This window comes from Ammodytes marinus (assembly GCF_949987685.1).
Source record: "Ammodytes marinus genome assembly, chromosome: 2".
NCBI lineage: Eukaryota > Metazoa > Chordata > Actinopteri > Uranoscopiformes > Ammodytidae > Ammodytes > Ammodytes marinus.
In genome coordinates, this window is record NC_137231.1 from 28,418,972 (window position 1) to 28,434,967 (window position 15,996).

General features: G+C 40.2%; 1 protein-coding gene across 3 annotated transcripts in view; it reads right to left on the minus strand.

The window, feature by feature from the left end:
- The window catches only part of taok3a (TAO kinase 3a), a 62,517-nt gene extending 48,888 nt beyond the window's left edge, over positions 1 to 13,629 (minus strand). The window contains exon 1 of one of the 3 annotated variants that reach the window (XM_080043522.1): positions 13,516 to 13,629. The gene's annotated coding sequence lies outside the window, so the exon portion shown is untranslated. Of the gene's footprint in view, positions 1 to 13,231; positions 13,368 to 13,515 lie in introns of those variants that run through there. The other 2 variants (XM_080043524.1, XM_080043523.1) reach the window with 2 other exon arrangements.
- Between the last annotated feature and the right edge of the window lie 2,367 nt (positions 13,630 to 15,996).

The window sequence follows — 15,996 nt, forward strand, 5'->3', positions numbered from 1 at the left end:
TGCCTCAATACTCTATTTACATACTTGTACAGTACTGGTCGTGGTTTTAATCCGGTCAGTGTCTTCCAACAATTTAATCAACATAATTAGTTGGCTGAAAGGCAAATTAAAGGACAATTTGGTGGGATTTTTCACCAAGGAGTATATGAGAATATGGACAGAGAGGTTCTATTTCACATAGAATTCAATTAAAATATTTAATTTAAAAACTGGTTCCTGGTTCAAATATTGCCATTTCAGTAGAAAATGCACAAAAAGCTAGTTCAAATCACTGTTGTCAGTTTATAGTTCATGATGCACAATAACAACAAAGACAGAGCAATCAGTGGACTGACCTTTAGCTTGGATTTAACACAGTGCAAAATCTGAGGGATTTATTAAAAGATATCCTTCAAGTTTATGTTATGATGGAAAAGCATTTCAACAGCGCATTTCAATAAGCCACTAACCCTACAGGCAAAATAAAATGTATAGTCCTGTTAACCCACAAAAAAGGCAAGTGAAGATGACAGACAACAATTAAGATTGAATGTCAATTAGGTGCACTGAGGTCTCTCTGGGTGACAAGTTCCTATTGACCCTGGGGAACACAAAGGGCTGCTGCTGCCTATGCTAAACTGGTGTGACTGGTGTGTTCGATAAGTGATGGTGTTTTCATCAATGTGTTTAACGCTCACTGCCATTGGCCACATGCAGCCTGGCTCAGCTGGGACTCTGGTGGCGAGAATGGCCATATCGACTAGGCAATAACCCTGGGCCTGTTTATGACACTATCAATTCCCAGCTGTATTGATTTTCATTGTGGCTGCAAATATACTCCTCAGTTTCTCACCACAACCAATGATATCAGGGGAATAACACATGTACCCAGAGAAAAAAGTAAACTGAAAAAAATAAAAGGAAAAAAAACAATGTGTAAGCTGACTAATACAACTCAGTAGATGGGCCAATTAACCTTAACCCTATTTTAAGAGAAAAAAGTTGTTAATTTAGCCTGTGTGGGAATTTGTTTTTGTCTTTTCCCCTGCATTAAAATGAGGAACGTGGAGCATCTTGTGCCTACTTAAGGAAATGCTTGATCTTTTGGCAAATCATTATCATAAATGCTGGCCATGCTGTTGTGTGTTGCATGGCCAGACACCTGAGACAAAGTATGTGATAAGCATGCTGCCATTAGACTGCTCTTGCATTTTTTTTTACTCTATTTAAAATTAAGAATTTATTCTCGTAATATTATGACTTCTTCCTTGTAAAGTGATGACTTTATTCTCACATTACATATTTTTACTTTTAATTTTATTTCATTTTTTTCCCCTTGACGTGGCACAAGTGCACACAATATAAGTTAAAAGGAGCTTTGCGTGACTAACACATTTTGTTTCATACCGAAACATACATAATACATGCTGTCATAAACGTATCAGAAAAATTAACAGTGAGAGCAGTCTGGGGCTGTTTGACATCAAAGCACAGGAGAGCCAGTATAGATTTAGATCAAGTATGAGTTACTCCTGCTGTGTCATGGCTGAGGTTCTAGTCTCCATATTATCTAGTCAAGAACTCTTTGCATGTGTCTTACGCACTGTGCTGAGGTCGCTCTAGCTGTGTCCCTGACACCACAGTAACAGGGGCCTGTGGTAAAATGCCTACACCGTTATCCCGCTGCTGTAGCCCAATTTTGCTTTCCCACAAGGCTTTGCAAAATGTATGAGGGTACCAGAGAGTTTGAGTGTATGAGAGAAAATTTGCCAACACAAATGATTTGCACATGTAGTCAGACACACATATACATGGGGAATACATGTAATCAGTACAGTGAAACAATCATTTAATCAACAGCAGGGTGCATGGACACACACAGACAGAGGGACTTCTACACGTGGAAGAACACACCAGCTGATCTAGTTTCAGCTGTGTGTGTGTGTGTGTGTGTGTGTGTGTGTGTGTGTGTGTGTGTGTGTGTGTGTGTGTGTGTGTGTGTGTGTGTGTGTGTGTGTGTGTGTGTGTGTGTGTGTGTGTGTGTGTGTGCGCGCATATAGGGAGAGCTGAGCACGGAGTGAAGTGCTTCTCTAAAGCCCAACAGGATTTTACAATCAAGAGCAGCAGAAAGATTAATAGTGGCCCACTGCTCTGTGTGCGTCTGTACTGAAAGCAATGCAAAAGAGAATTATGACAGTGAGTAAGACACGCAGCCACAACCACAACTGAGCTTTTAACATTTTTAAATATTAAAAAGAGACTCAAATTAACTGACAACTTTAACTGCCGTTATATGGAGTGACCTGAATGGTAGAGTCAAGCTACTACTATACTTGGCATATGTGTTGCAGTTCCACATTTGCCAGATAGGATTAACAATTTTGGTTTCCCTTCATTCTGTGATCTGAGAGAGTGCAAGAGACAAAGAACTATTTTCTCTTTTTCAGAATGCTACATCTGACCACATGTATTGGGACATCCTAAATATTTTTCTACAATACTAAATAGCAGGGACATATGGCATGGGCAGATTTTTTTAAACCCTTTCCCTGAGGAAGAATCTTTCATTATTTTCAACAAACATATTCGGACCAATACTAAATGCCCTCCTTTCAAAGCCAAAGCAATAACTTATTGATAACAATAAATACAAATTAATTACTGTGTTGAATGTTAAATGTCTTTGCTGGGTAGACGAGACGTCCTCTATGACTTTCTTGAAGGCCCTGTTCTTGAAGCGAAAATGATGATGTTATGCAGTCAATAACCGGGGCCTCACGAGATGGCGGGGGATGTTATGGTTCACGTTCTATTTTACATGTATGGCTAGGAGTCCCAGAGCTGTCAGCTTTATACTACTGTAGATGGGATAAAGAAGTCTGCAAGTAGTTCCAGAACTTTGGCTTGCTCACAAGTTGCTAAAATGACACAGTTCTTGTTCTTATTTGATCAGTCTGATAGAAGAGCCACTGGTGTGACTAAGTCAACATGCCATGCGTTCCAATCCCCATACTTCCGTGCTTTTTAGTATAGTAGAAAATTATTTAGGATGTCCCAATTAATGTGGTTGAAAGCAGCATGCTTTAGAATGATGCCCCTGATGCCCCCACTACATCCGCTCAGGGTTTTTAGTGTAGAAATCAGCAGCTTTTTGGGTAATTCTGACCCACAATCAGATGCACACTGGAAGTGACATCACATTCATTTCCGACCGAAAACAATGGAAATCAACAAGCGATTAAATAAATAAGTAAAGATATGACCCAATTGTATGCCTACTGCATACTAACTATACTTTTGATGATGATCAGCTATGTAAAATAAATAAAAAGAATGTGTATTGCGATTTGGAACGCAGCCATGGAAATAACTTGATCATTGTAAGACTTGAGATGCCTGCAAGGTGATTGGTAATTTGACTCATGTAGCTATTACAGGTCAATGGATGCAATGCTGCAGGAGAAGCCTTAGCACACAGACAGACAACCTTTCTCAGCCAAAATGAAAGAGAAATAAATGTGGAGGAAATCATGCAGAGGAAACCCCAAAAAGGAAACATGCATCTAGGCCAATGAGTCACTTCCCTTGTGTGTGTTGCCTCTTCCTCATTCTTCTCGTTCAAATATACACTGACAGTATGAATTATGTACAGCATCACATGGGTTTACACAGAGTGGGAGAGGGCCCACGGGTTTTAGGATTTAGGATTTCAACGTTTTATCCCTAGTAAAGTCTGCCCGCAATTAGTTTGGGAATTAATTCAGGCTCAGAACTTAACCTCCCCCTTCCTCTTGTAGATCTGTACTGATTCAACCAAGCCTCTTTTTTTTTTTTTTTAACACACACACACACACACACACACACACACACACACACACACACACACACACACACACACACACACACACACACACACACACACACACACACACACACACACACACACACACACACACACACACACACACACACACACACACACACACACACACACGCGCGCACACACACACACACACACACACACACACACACACACACACACACACACACACACACACACACACACACACACTCACTCTGCCCTGTGGAAAATAGATTTTACCCAGTCAAATGACGACATTATACTACTCTGTGGTTAATTACTAATCTCTAAACTAAATGCTGTGATTGCTAATTCCATGCTTACAGTGGGTGTGTGTGCAAATACAAGAGATAAAGCTGTAGATGGTCAGTCAATTACGTAAAAAGACCCAACATGCATCAATATCCCTAGCTCAAGTGTTGGGTCTCTAAAACCCCAGGCAGGGAAGTATTGAAGAGATTTGTAATCGTTTGTGAAACTACATAATAAAACAGAGCCGACAACTGGCAACCCCCTCATTCAATTCATTAGTTAGTCTAGACAATGTCGCATAAATCATGAAAAAAGGCCATCACACGTTTCCAGAACGCACAGCCGCGTCCTCAAATAGTATTTGAACTTCATGCCCTACGTCTATTTAACCAATGCAGGTCGGCTCACTTTTTACGGGGTGATAGTTTCAGTAGCGCATCGCGAGGAGATAATCACTGATTTAGACAAAAAGTGAATTTGACAACAAGCATTCTCAAGAATTGCTGACTCCGCCTTTAAAAGACACACACTGAAGACAAGATGTCGGGAGTAGACAGGTTTTTATAAGGACACTGTCAGTCCAACAGCTAGATGTTCCTGCTGCCTCTTCTTCTGTATTTACTCTGCTGCTTTCCATTCATTGCTGACAACCACTGTTGGCCCAGGCTTGACGTTTCTGGTGGGATCTTTTACTACTTCTGAAACCTTTCACACCCTGTCTCTTTGGGGAAGGGGATTGGACAGCGGTTCCTTTTTTACTATCACAACATCCACTTTGGCTATGCAGTCTGATCCCTCAAGTACAGAACAGGCATCGTGATCACACACTGTCCACCAAACTGTATAGTCCTCTGTGTGACCAATCAATAATTAATCGGATACATTTTTATATTGCAAATATTTGTCTAGAAGGTCATAAATTAATAACTCTCTATTTTTTAGAACAACAAATCAGAGTGAGGGAGCGCGTGTGTGATGTTTAGGATAGAAGGAAAGGCATGGAGAGATAGGTTACACTACATGGATATCCAGTGGTTCTTGCTGTATGATGGCCCTAAGAATTCGCTGGATTTTCCGATGCTACTGTACAACTATATTCCTGAATCACAATGTTCCTCTAGAATAAGATGCAAGCTATATTTTTTAAAAGCTAACCGATGCATGGCTGCTTAAGGGTGGAGTCAGTGATACTGGAGAATGCTTGTTGTCAAAATCACATTGTCAAAGTCTGAGTATCTCTTGAATATCTACCGTTTGTGCGCTGAAAAAAAAAAAGATGGTGTTAATACAGAGTCTAGGCTGCTCTGTAAAAAGTGTATCAGACCGATCCACCACAGCTTGCAACGTGCCTAGGCTGTGTATTAACACTATTGGTTGTTTCAGTGCACACAGGACTGACAGGTAGCAGATTCCTGAGGAGATATTCTCTGAATTTGACAAAAAGTGATTTAGAACAGGCATAATCCAGAATCGCTGACTCCACCATTAATTATCCTGGGTGTTACAATGATCTCAAAGTGTATCAGCAATAAAATCAAGCCTGTGATTATTGGCTGAGTGAGAGCAGTATAACCTGAACCTTGACATCTCATCTGATAGTAATATCGGGCTATTTCCTGCTCCTTCTCTGTGAACTGGTTAAGAATGAACAAGGGTTTTTTCCCCATCTGAATGGCCCCTGTATAACACCAAGAAACAATAACTGGACGTGGGTCATGAAGGCTGCTGTTTCTGAAGAGCCAGAAGGGCGTGTGCGTGAAGCGGCTTCTTTGATAGCCTCATGGCCTGATAATTCAACCATTTCCTCATTTGCCTTCTGGGACGATATTGTCCCTGCAATCATCCGTGGGTCCGTGGCCTCTTGGCTTTGCAATGCTGCACATCTGGTTCATTTGTGTTTGTGTAATGATGAGAGCTTGTGTGAGAGGAAACAAGACCAGGAATGAGTGAGGGAACAAGTGGGGCGGGCTGTTGACTGGCAGAGGTTCCTCTAAGTCATAGTTTAATTGGACTATTGTTCAGTTCAACCCCAGGCTCTCAGGGTTCACAAAGGCATACTAAAAGCTATCCTAGTATGGACTATTAGGCACGAAGAAGGGTGGCAGAAGTACTTGCTTTGGCTCTCATTGCCTTATTTTCTCCTAATGTGAAATTCTTATGGTCCCTTGTGCAATATGACACACCACTCACATTCAGTCTGATGAATCAGGGTTTAGCTAAAGGCTCAATTGGAAAGATAATGGCAGCATCTATGGGAGAAGGCTCAAATTCAAGAAGACAATAGCTGTGTTGTCCAATTGTTCAACAAGAACAGTGCAACCTCCTTTCGTTGGCCTCGATGTTGCCTTTTAAATATGAATTATTGGTGGGGAATCCTGCAATAAACATATTCCGAGCCAGGCAAATCCACAGACTTAACTACAAAAAAATACCATTAAAGTCACATTTAGTCTTATTCACTGCTGGCTGGTGAGAGCAGAACACAATCTCCCCCAGATTCATCTGAGGCAAATCTCCACTTGACCCAATGGAGGCTGTCCAGTCACGGCATTAAGGCCGCACAGAGGTTGGGCAGAGGCCTAGTTTCTCTTGGGACTATGGGGGGGATGGGGTGGGGTTTGGCACACACTCTAGAAGCCCAACGGATGAGGAGTTATCAAGCATTTACATTGGGTTCTGTCTGTGGCAGCAAGACTAAAAAGGTTCAGTGTGATCTTCATCCTGTCGACATCCCCCTTTAAAAGCCCTGTATCATTTAGCAATACTGTGGAATAAAAGCTCATCAACATCGTCGTAACGGCCAATAATGTAATGGTGGCCAATAACAAAGACTTAAAATAACACAATCATTCTTTAGTTTTTACTGTGATAAAAGTCGATAATAACAATGACATGAATTTTACCCTTACCGTTGCAACCATTCAGTAGTTTAACAACTTATGACATTATGAGCAAGAAGTTGTTACATTATTTGTTCTGAAATGTTATTACATTAGTGGAGAGTTGTTACATCAACAGCTTTTATCACATTAAAAACTGAAAAATCATTATGTTATCAGCCGTTATTATTGGCTGCTACAACAGTCATTAAATAAGGCCATCATGGGCCACAGTGCCCACTGCTCCGCTACCAAGTAAGCGCTCAACTAACACACCAGTGAAATGTGCTATGCAATTATGACACAATGCTTAAATGAACAATTGGTTCTAAAACATGTTCTAAAAAGGCGCTGAGTAAAACATTATGATGAAGAACTGCAAGAGACAAAAGCGCTTTGGGCAGGAAAAGGAAGCTCCCAAAATAGACCACAGTGTGGTGCAGTGTATTACCTCACCCCCACTCACATCAGCAAATGTGTCCATCACAATCATGCATCCTAAGCCTAGCTGACAAGCCCTAGTCTGCTAAGCTAGCAGCGCATACTGAAGTTCTCCCAGCTGGTTGCATGCAGGAGATTGTCAGCAGAACGGACGCAAATCACAGGCCTACAACATGACACTTTACATTTTTCAAAGACCCTTATTACAGTGAACCATGTAGTTCTAAAAATACTCTTGCCTTAGCCCTTTCCTTCAGTCTGCAGAGCTAAATTAAGCCCTAGACCCAGGAGGGGTGGTGGTGGGCAGAGATAAGCCAAGTCAGCCATCAGCAGTGGAGATGTCTCTTTGGGTGATGACGATGGCGGCTCATAGCTCCCCAGCACTTCAACTTGGCCTAGTCATGGAAGAGCAGAGTGGGGCTTGTAGATTTCACAGGAGAGCTGGAGACAGATGTAGCCGGACATAATAGGGCTTGAACAGAGGGAGGGTGGAGGGGCAAACTCATGGTCACAGCTGCAACCTCGCCAGAGGATTGGAGGCGCGCTTCTAATGAAAGGCTATAATCAAGTCGCTCATGCTAACCTCCCACACCCTGTGAGGCTGATTTGCCAAAATGCCTCTCTTATGACAGAGGGTTTAGTGCTTGAGGAAGAGAACAATGAGGGGAAGATCGGTCCATGTAATGAACAAGACAGAATGATGTATGCAACAATCTGTTCTGCCTTTTCTCTGTGTATTGCGAGCAGTAAACAAGTTCAGCCAGATGTCGTGCTATAGCAGTGAGCCTATGAAAAGCGTGAAAATAAGATCTAGACCTGCCAGGTGAATAAAGGCTGGCTTGTGCCTCCAGACATAAGCCTATATTTAAAATGCCGCAATAAATGTCCTTTTATGTGCACAATATTTCCATTGTGATAACTTCAATGGATGACAGCTGGTGGTTCCTATAGCTGCTCAAAGATGTAAACGGGTGGGTCAGACAAAGACACTGTTAAGCAGTGTGAGGTGGCGATTGAACAGCAGAAGTGGCACAGCACTCACTAGGGAGGCATTTGTTGACGAGACATGGTGTTGGGCCGTGACTTCCTCCCCTCGGAGACAGCTTTCAGTAGACCGAGGCCATGACTCAGGTCTGCACCAGCTGCTGGGCCATGACTAGATCCATTTCACATGTTTCCGTGTGACTCGTATCATGGTCGCTGGTGCTAATACACTGTTAATGATTATGACTTTAACGGATAAAAACCATGAGGCCATATCCACAAGTAGTACACAGGTTTTTTCGTAACCAAAACTTTTTCTGTGTGGTTCACAGCGCTAACCATCCAATTTTTAATGGTGAAAACAGCATCCTATTTGTGCGATTCTGACCCATAATCCATTGCGCACCTGAAGTGACGTCGCATACGAACAATGAAAACAAACAGGGATGCAACGGATATAAAAGTTAGAGGCAAGATCAAGGTGCAATATTATGATGAAATAAATAAGTAAAAGTATTGCCCAATTGTATGCCTACTGCATCCTAATTAGATTATTGTTATCGTCATATAGTATGTAGAATAGAAAACAGAAAGTATGTGATTCTGAACGCAGGGTAAATGTGCATGCTCACAATGTTCTTCTGGTGTCTGTTGACACATTTTCATCACCTCCTGGCATGGCATTATTAGGTGAGAATTTTAAATTGTTCTTTGTGTTGTCATGTATGGAGGAACTTCTCTGCAAACGAAGGGGTTGAAGTTTTTTTTAAATAAACGTGTATGTGTAGACATGGCCTAAGACATTTGTTTGCGTGTTTACGAACAGCCATGTTGTTAAAAGATGGGTGGTTGAATCTATCTTGGGAACCATGATGCCAACCAGATGAGGTCGTAGGGATGAACGGTCCACATGCATATCAGTACTCATGATTGGGTTATGAAATAAATTGCTACTGTAGATTAATCCTGTTACCAAACATACTGTGGTTCTCTCTCTCTATGTGCCTTCTCAAGACCATGATATTGCAGCAGTGCAGAGTTTTGCTGTCTTTTGAAATCACCGTTAAAAGCAGTACGTGTTAACACATCTGCTATAGAGAAGGGGAGGGCATAATTCTGCTTGTCATCTGAGACAGCGTTCCTATATAAGACATGCTAAACCAGATCACTGCTGAACATTAAGCCTGACAGCAGCGCTTTAATATTTGATGTGCTCTGCTACCGTGGCATTAAACCACCAAACTGCAGTAGCTCCAGCTACACAGACAATTCTCTGATATATTTTTCAAAAGTCAGCCTCCCATCACACGGAAGTAAAGTTAACCACATTCAGCAGAGAGGGGTAAGAGATGCTAAGATGAAATAGGACGCAGGAAGGTGAAATATACCATTTTAAGTGCTTTCAACATGTCCAGATTCAAAACAAAATCTTCCAACATTTTCTTCCCTGGCATCAAGGGTTTCAACTTTTGGGAATTATAATACTGGCTGTCCCACAGATATGCAGAGCTGACATAGCACACAGCCTGTAAAGCAATCAGACATACAGTATGCTTGCCATGGTTCTTCGACAGCAGGGAATGTAAACCTTAACATCCACATGACCCCAGGCAAGAGGAGGATGAGGAAGGAAGATATACTTTGTTAAAACACCACGTAGGCCTACTAGGTCAAAGCAGGACAGAGGAGGCTGTCCAAAGCACTATTCTCAGTGCCAATTAAAATAGGCCCAGCTTCTGTAAGGCCCAAACCCTGCCCGCCTACTGGTTGTTCTTAAATTAGACAAGTCAGGATTGAACTGAGACTGGGAGAGATTGCATTAGGCACCGGCAGCACATTAGAAGAGCAGTGAAGAAGCAGCTAAAACAAGCACAACATAGAGGTCACACCAACAGCTGTATCTACGGTGGCCTGATTGGTTTCTGGCTGCAGTGATAACATGTTGTACCTGAAGCCTTTAGAAGAAGGAAATGCACCCTGCGATTGAGTATTAGTGACTTGAGGTTCTCTTTCATTGTGTCCATTTCCTCTTTGTAAAGTCAATGGTATAATTTACAGCTCGCATAAGGACACATTGTCTCATCAGGACCAGAGGTTAGGCTCAGCAAGAGAACAACAGACTAGGAGCACACACTAGTCTCTGTGTCTTTCTTTGACACTGCAGTATATTGGATACTTGCCAACATGTGCGTTTGAATCATGTCACTAAATTGAGGATGTCCTTCCCACTGTTCTATTTTCATGCTGCTTTGCCTTCTTGCAATGAAGTATGAAAGTGTTGCATGGATTTACTGCCTCCATGAGCAAATCCACTGATCACAGTTAAGATTAAAATGAATTTGCTACATAATTCAGCTATACGGGTTTTTTCTTAGCAGTGGAACCAACAACTGAAACATATATTCTGTGCTTTTTGTGATTTTTCTGAGCTCCTGCGCCAGTGTCAGGGGGTGACACCAGTTTGTAAACGCTGCCATACTGAGAAATATAGAGAGAGTTTTTTGGAGCGGATAGGCTTAATCAACTCTGTGTCAACTTGTTTGCCGATGGCTTGAAACTTGTAACTGACAAAATATGAAAAGGTTACGCACTATAGCTTTATGCCAAATTTTAAACCCGTTTAAACCAGTCCCATGTGCAAACATGTGCCTGCCGTAAGTGTGAACATGGCCTCATTGTGATTGTGTCTGGCCCACCCCCTGTCGCTGACAGCCACATCAGCCAATTGTCAAGAGCAGCTGATGCGCCCTTTCCCAGAGCATCCATCAGCATGCACAAATCCATATACCACACTGGGACTCAAAAGGATTTGATATAAAGTCTCAGTAATCTTTTACACAGCTCTATAAAAAGACATGAATGTTAGCAATATGCTTATGACACTGCCTCTTCCCGTCACATTACATTTAGAGAACTATCATCCACTGTCTAAAAATAATGAAAGCAAATCAGAGGAGAGGAGAATATAATAATTCATTCAGAACACTGAACTATAGTATGTCTATTAGAAATGAGTCATTTTACTTAATTATTAGTTTATATTATGAGTGACATTAACCTGACAATGCTACAGTCAAAGTAAAATCAAAGAAGCTTAACTGCCCTTACATACCATTGAGGAACAAGGAAGTGCGCCACTTTCTGTTCCCTCCCTCCGTTGCATGGTCAAAAGGTTGCATATAGCCGATATGGGGTGATGCGAACAAGGGAGGTATAACTTGCACAACAGTCCCGTGCCCTTTGAACCATAGCATGTCAACTGCAAAACTTAAGTAGGGCACATTGAAACTCTTGAATGGAGATAAAGAATTGAGAGAATAGGGTTGTAAAGAGGAGCAGCAGCTGTTAAATAATATCCTATTCTCTTTTACTGACCCCAGGTTGACCTGCGTTATCTCAAGATAAGCTATTCTGCAAAACAATGTTGTATGGCTTTATGAACGAACACTAAAGCCCTTTGTGCACTTTAGAGCAACGTACTATGAAGCGATTTAATGCGAGACACTGAAGGGTAAAACATTGTTTGTTTGTTTTTAAAATCACTGGTCAATTCAGAGATCTTTGGTTATTTTGCTTCAGAAAATGAATGTTTTAGAAAGTTTTTTTGACTTACAAAATGAGAAAGAAAAAATGAAATCAAGATTTTAACTTCGGCTCAGTCCAACATCTAGATTTTCGTTTTTTTTTTTCATATGTAAATGTATGCCTAATTAGAAAGATACTGCAGATTTTGCATTGTTGTTAAAGGATGTATGGAAAAAAAAGTAAAACTAATTGTTATAGGCCTATATAATCCCATTGCAAAGCTTCATGATGATATATAAATTAAAACAAAATGGTTCTATTCACCTGCAGTGACTTTCCTTAAATGACAGGCAGGCGCAACGTTGTATGGGATTAAACGCGTTTTCAAGTAAATATTTACGAGTGACACAGTTTAGCAGAGAAACACACACGTCTGCTTGCCTCTCTCTCACTCACTCATGCGCTCTACACACAAGAGATGACATCATGTTAGGTCAGCTCGGGGTTTTGGAGCTCAGCTTGATATCGGCATCTGCCATTTCAAACGCGTCACGTTAGCCTACATTTACTTTTATGCTCTGGTTATTTAACCAACCGCTGTCTTGAGTGCATGTGGCATTCACGACAGAAATGACATTTAAAAAAAACGGATGACGTGCGGTTACTATTGTTTTCGCATGAAATGAATGCACGCCAATGGTAAAACGAACGATTATCGTAAAACACGATAGTGTCAAGGGTTTCACAATTTCTATAATGCTCGACTGGTTTACGAGTGTAGAAAGAGAGACACGTAATAAAATGCGTTTCGGGTCATGTGTAATGGACGTTACACCGTCTCGACCGAAATCCATTGTGACTGCGCGTTGATAGTAAAATCTCACTCACAACAATCAATGCAAGCATGCAATGGAAGGTACCACAGTCGTTTTGGATGTGACACACTCGCGCACACTGGCCCACATTTGCATGACAATGCTCAAATATCACCACGGGCAAGTTTAAATAGCGTCCAGCCGTGTCGTCTTGGAAATAAAATGGAAAAACTGAAGTGCACACTTCATTACAACCTGTCATCATCATTCGTGTGCTCTCCATACTCACCCCCTAAAGGAATAACCCAAACCAGAGAAACGTTTTTCACAGCGTAGTTATTCAAATGTCAGCGTAGATTTCGAAGCAGGTGCAGAGACAGGGAAATCAATCAACAAACAAGCACGCACTTCTCGCTCGAGACCTTTAAGAAAAAAACCTACGCACTTAACCCCCAAAGCAAGCTGATGCTTGTCTCTGTGTAGCCTATACTCACCACGTCTGAACGGAGTGGCGTTGAAACAAGAAGAACAACGTCGAAAACAAGACGAAGGCGGTCATTTACAACTTCAGCTTTCAACCATATGAGCGATACAACTCATTTAAATATCCACTTTTAACGCTGTGTCGTTTAGCAGCCGTTCTTGCAAGAGGAAGTGTCATTTCAGTTTTAGAGCGCGAGCACTTAACCGTTAACGTTGAAGAGGAGGAGGAGGGGGGGGGGCAAAATAGTGACAGCAACACAACACAGAAAGATACACATACAGAAAAGAAGCTTACCGTCTGCAAAAGTGGTCGTCGTTGAAGAGTGAAGTCCCTAAAAGAGAAAATGTTTAAGTCCGACTCCAAAGATGTCGATGTGACTTTGCGAAGTGCTGTCAGTCAGTTGGTGTGGACTTCCTGAATGACGGAGCAGCACGAGCACAACCCCTCGCCCGCGTTTGACAGCTGCACTGACAGACAGGCGGAAATAAAAAAAAGTTTCGCTCGTGCAATAGAGCGTGTGTGCAATTTCCAGATGTATTTTGTACAAAAAAAAAAAAAAAAAAATTGATTATGCTCCAACTATCTTATGCTCAAATTGGTTAACCCAAATCAAATGTAAATTAAAAATAAAATAAAAAAAAGATAGGCCTACAGATGCAGCATTAAATTTATCTTCCGTAGGCAAATGCTTCTTTGAATAACAAGTGCTAATGTGAAAGCAAACGACCAACTAACTATCCTACACCTCAGGCTATTTCCTCTCCAAATCATTAAAGATGCATGGCCTGAGTGAGTCATCCCGATTCGGTTGCAACTTCAGTGATGGTAATCCAGTTCGCTACCTGGCCGTACTCAGTACAATGCTGCCATCTAGTGGACTTTGGAAGATCAACGGCATTTTTTTTATTAAACGTTTTCAAAAACGAAACAGACGTTTTTATACCATTTTACAAATATTCTCAGCAGCATACTTGAGAATTTTATTAAAATAACTTGTCATAACTTGTCACAATTTTTTTTTTTAATATAATTGAATTAGAATGTATTGAGACCATATACCTTAATAACGGCATACCTGAAATAATGAGTGTAAGGAAATCCTTTCAATAGAACAATACTCTTGAGGAGCCTCATTAGGTTGGGAAAAACACCCATGTATTCGTGCCTTTACTTCAACAGAGGAAAATAAGAGCAATACGAGTTATTATTTACAATTCTCCATTTTTTATTGTGAAATGTAACCACTAAAGAATATGTCATGTTGACACTTTTATATAACTGAATGAATAGCAAACAATGACACAAATTCAGACAACAAAAACATAATAAAGTGCCCAATATTACAATTTTACAATTGTCATATTGCTCTAATTCAAAAAGTCAAATTCTGATATAAATATTCAAATCACATCTTAAACTCAATGCAGACAACAACATTCAAGATGAGATCAAACCTTTTACCTGTTCAGGTTATGTTTTGTCATGTCAGGGTTTAATCTGCATTAAATGCATATGGTGGATGTATTTTTGTATGGATGTATGTAGTGGATATTTCATTAAATTTTTCGTTTGATTTTTGTTTATCCTCAGGAGACCAATTGAGGGGTGGCCCTCATTTGCAATGGCGTCGAGGGCCATTCTACAAAATTGGTGCAAAACGCTGTCCCCAAACAAAAAAAAATAATTTAAAAAGCATTTAAGTATGCAAATTTTAAATGTAGAATGGCCCATATTTGCATTTAGCCTATAGATCTGTATTGTAGCTCATGGGTAATTGAAATATCTTTTTTTTCTCCATGGAATGATAGGACTTGCAAAAAACATTTACATACACAGGAAGAGAAAGCCGGTCATATATTGGTGGGATATGTTTGGGTAAAAAAGGGGAAAAAATGTATAGTCCATTGTACTGCAATTGCTTTGCAATTTTGTAATTTAATTTAAAAAAAAACCTTTGAAAGAGAAAATGCACAATTCCAAATATTATATGAAAATGTAAAAAAGAGAACTACTGTTTGTGCAAATATTCATTCGTTAAAAAGAAGAGCTTTACATTTGTGTAGAGTGAAAAGAATGATTACATTTTTGTTTGCAAATGACCATACGTAGTCTGTACAATCATAAGGATGTGTTAATGTAACACGTTCTTGAAATTCAAGACAGAATACCCATGTAAGGAGTTTACATTATAAAGTTATACACACATTTACACATTTATAGGGGTTTATAGGGCTGATTATGATACTTTTTATACACATCTTTTGTAATTGTTTTTTGACAGAAAATATATAATGCATAGACTATATTTATATATAATATATAGACATTAATTCAAAATGTTTTAATTTGACCAAAACGGAATATGTTTATATTATATATACGTTACCTATACTGCTAAATTCCGACAGTATGAGAGCTGGAGATGTACTTTCCGCCCTCAACTGAACTGTTCCTCAAACGTACTGTGATGTATGAAAATACATCACAGTACTTAGAACTTTCTTTTTAATCCCACGTGTCATATTTAAATACTTTTCACCCGTGAGAATATTCCATTGAGTCTTTTACATGGTAGGATTATATAAGCACTGTACAAAACTCATATTATTAGAATATCATGGAAAATGAATTGGAATTGAGGCAACAATCCATGCAAAAGGGGCCCAAACCAAGTACTGAGGACATATGCATGATTATACTTTATAGAGGGCCGACATTTCTGTATTTAAAATCACTTTTTTATTGATTTCATGTAATCCTAAAATGTTCTGAGAT